Source organism: Chionomys nivalis, chromosome X (assembly GCF_950005125.1).
Source record: "Chionomys nivalis chromosome X, mChiNiv1.1, whole genome shotgun sequence".
Taxonomy (NCBI): Eukaryota; Metazoa; Chordata; class Mammalia; order Rodentia; family Cricetidae; genus Chionomys; species Chionomys nivalis.
Window position 1 is genome coordinate 23083737 of NC_080112.1, and position 3609 is coordinate 23087345.

Below are 3609 nucleotides of genomic sequence, written 5' to 3' on the forward strand. Positions count from 1 at the left end.
TGTTAATCTCCTCTCCGAGGTGTAGTTGAAAAAAATAGGGGTTTCTTTCATTCAGGTAGTTAGTTCGTTTCATGTGTAGAAGTCTTTTTTTTTTTGGTATTTATTTCATCTATTTAAGAAAATGAAGCATCACAGTACCAGTATCCCACCCCTATTTCCCGTACCACACACAGCAGTCAATACCACCAAGCAAATAGTACCCAGGTCCCCTCAATCTCCACTCCAGGCCCAGGAGGCCAGGGGATTAATAACAGTCCACAAAGTCGGAGTCCAAGTCTGAGCTTTGCTAGTTCTGAATCTGACTCTGCTTCCGGTATAAACAGGCCACCTGGTCACTCGTAGTGGCTTGCTCTGGCTGCTTGTCTCCACAGACACGAATGAACCGAGGGAAACGAAGGGAGATACGTTTTTCTTTGTCCACCAGGCCCCGTGCAGCAGTGTAAATGGGGGACAGAGAGAGATCTGCACACCTCACCTCCCACACGACACTGGGGTCCAGGCAGTGGTCTGGAGCCACTGCCCCATCAATCCTCACATAGGGGTCTGGGGTTGGCAATACCAGGGCCTTCAGGCTCTGGTGATGCTCCTCCAGCTCTTCATCACTGAATCTAGTTCCCAGCTTGCATATGGCCTGCAGCTCTTCACTCTCTTCATCATAGGCAGCCAACAGAAAGCTACCATACAGGCCAGCACGCTTCCCTGGACCCAGACAGGCACCAATCACCACAAGATCCAGAGTGTCACCCACACCGTCAAGATAGTCCTTCTTCAGCTTGAGCCAATTGTGTGACCTCTTGTCTATCTCATAGGTGGCATCAACATCCAGGGTCTTCACCATCAGCCCCTCACAGGAATCCTTCACCGACTGCTCCAAGAACTCAGCAATCTGCTCAATATCTTTGGTGTCCAGGGAGGTGGCAAAGACAAACTCGCCCTCTGTCTCCATGAAGTTCTCCAGGAGCAGTTGCCAGCGTCGAGACAAGGGCTGGCGAGTCAGGGACTCTCGGCTGAGGAAGATGAAATCAAAAGCATACAGACACACCTGCACCCGTATCTCCAATGCATCCACCTCCTTGCGCTTTTGTGTGGTTGAGCATTTGGAATGGCTGGATCTGCTTCTTTTCTCAATCCCAAGCCACAGCCTCAGTGTCCAGGATGAAAGAAGTGACTGAGGGAAGTTTAATCTTGGGGATGTGGCTGATGATGTCAGGGCACTTTCCTGTGTTGTCTTCCTGGTTCCTGCTGAAGATCTTCACCTCTCCACCTTCCAGAACATGGATCTGTGCCAGTGCCCATCACCACCTCCTCAAAGCGCTTCAGTACCTCGCTGACACCCCGAGTGGGATGGAGACGTTCCAGCAGCACAGGGATGATTCGATCCAAGTCAGGCACCTCACAGAAGGTCTGCTTCAAGATCATGCCCTGTTCTTCCAACCACATCTTTCTGGCCTCTGTTGTCTTGCCCTTCCTAGCATCCACAACAGCAGGGGGAAATTCTTGGCCAGGGCACGGTATGAGGCTCACAGCCTGGGCAAGTGGAGCCAAGATGGATTGCTCAGCCAGCCCAAGGCACAGCTGTCCACTTAAGGATCTGGCAATGAATGGGGATTCTGAGTGGCGGCAGGCGACAAAAAGGCCCTTGATGTCCACCTTCTTAGCCATGGAAGCACTGCCAGTGAGCTGGGCAATGTCACAGAATTTGATAAAGACCCCGGAGGTGGTGAGTAGAGGTGGGGGCAGCATGAGTCTGAGTGCTGTGGCTGTTTTCAGCCACCAGTCCCACATCACCCTTCTCAGCTACCTCAGCCCCGATGGACTCCAGCTGACGACCTGTGGCCTGGGCAACTGCCTTGAGGAGGACACCATCACCAACGCACACCTCTAGTCCCTGCTGTGGTGGCCCAAGGCGGCTGAGGCTGAGGTAAAGGACAGGGAGCAGGTCTGGAGGTGAAAGGGCCACCACAGAGCATAGCAGGTTGCTCAGTGTCTCCACCATCTTTTTTTTTTTTTGCTTTTTTTTTTATTCTTTTTTAATTAAAATTTCCACCTGCTCCCCGTTTCCCATTTCCCTCCCCTCCTCCCAAATATTGCCCCCTCCCCCCAGTCCCCTCCCCCTATCCCCACTCCTCTTCTCTTTCCCCCACACCATTCCCCCTCCCTCTTGATACTGGAGAGCAGTCCAAATTCTCTGCCCTGCGGGAAGACGAAGGTCTTCTATCTATGTCCAGGAAGGTGAGCGTCTAAACAGGCTAAACACCCACAAAGCCAGTTCATGTATTAGGATCGAAACCTAATGCCATTGTCCTTGGCTTCTCATCAGCCTTCATTGTCCGCCTTGTTCAGAGAGTCCAGTTTCAACCCATGCTTATTCAGTCCCAGACCAGCTGGCCTTGGTGGGCTCCCAATAGATCAGTTCCACTGTCACAGTGGGCGGGTGCATCCCTCGTGGTCCTGATTTCCTTGCTCATGTTCTCCCTCCTTCTGCTCCTCATTGAGCCGAGCAGAAACCTCCTCTATCTTCTTAAATGTCCGGGCCACAGCAAGAGAAGAAACCTTCTGGCCGTGTTTCCAGCAGGCATCTTCAATGGGACGGCAGTTACTCTCGGAAGGATTGCAGTTTGTTGGATCCAGGGTTCCCTTAGTCGCTTCCTTCCTTGGAGTACCTGACTCTTCTTGTTTCACTTCAGCTTTCACTGCTGACTTCCAGGGAGCAAAGAAGCTGCTGAGTGTCAGGAGGTTTGCTCTGATCCTCTTCCTGAGGATCCTGTTTGACGCCAGCCTTACACACTGGAATGTTCTCTGTCTTTGTCAGGGTTACCGACTCAGGGGACTTTGCAGGCTTAGGGGGCTCTATGGACTGACTCCCCTCCTTTTCTTCCTTCTGTTTTACACCTTCAGCCTCTGTGAGACTTTCTGTTGGGGTCTGTGCTTCTTCTTCCTTCTTCCTTTTCTTGGCTGCTCTGTCTTTGTCCTCATTCTGCTCCTCCACAGAGTCCTGAACTGTCTGTTTTGGGAGCTGTTCCCGAGCAATGCTACGCTTTGGGAATCCTGATGGGGAGATATCCAGGGAGGGGCTGTTGAAGAAAGGACTGTTCTCAGGACATATGTCAGGGCTGGAAGGAGAGTTCTGTTTGGAGTCTGACACAGACATCTGAACTTTTGGGGGTGCCAGGAGCTTCGACTTCCTCCTCCCCTTCACTGCTTGGGACCTGGGCTGCCTTCTTTCCTGGCCTCTTCACTGGAGAATCACTCAGAGGCACCACTCGATTCCTCTCCTTCAGTGCTATTTTTGGAGAGGACTCCTTCTCTCTCATGCTGTTGGCTGTCTCCTTTTCAGGCTTCTTTGCTTTACCCTCTTTGGTGGGTTGGAAAAATGATATAACACTTCTCTGCATGGTGGCAGCGGAGTTCTCCCCTTTCCTCTTTTTTTTTCCTCATTAATTGTACCAGATGCCGGACTTGCTTGTTCGGTGACGCGTACTGGAAAGCCCGAAATTTGCGCTACACGGGTTTCGCGCGCAGACTCTCATGTGTAGAAGTCTTTAACATTTATGCACTCCTTGAAATTGTTTAATTATTTTGTCTTTTTACATTAAAATCATCTGAAAT

General features: G+C 51.1%; 1 pseudogene; it reads right to left on the reverse strand.

Moving 5' to 3' along the window:
- Positions 1 to 270: 270 nt before the first annotated feature.
- LOC130868004 (DNA ligase 1-like) lies at positions 271 to 3395 on the reverse strand (annotated as a pseudogene).
- Positions 3396 to 3609: the final 214 nt, after the last annotated feature.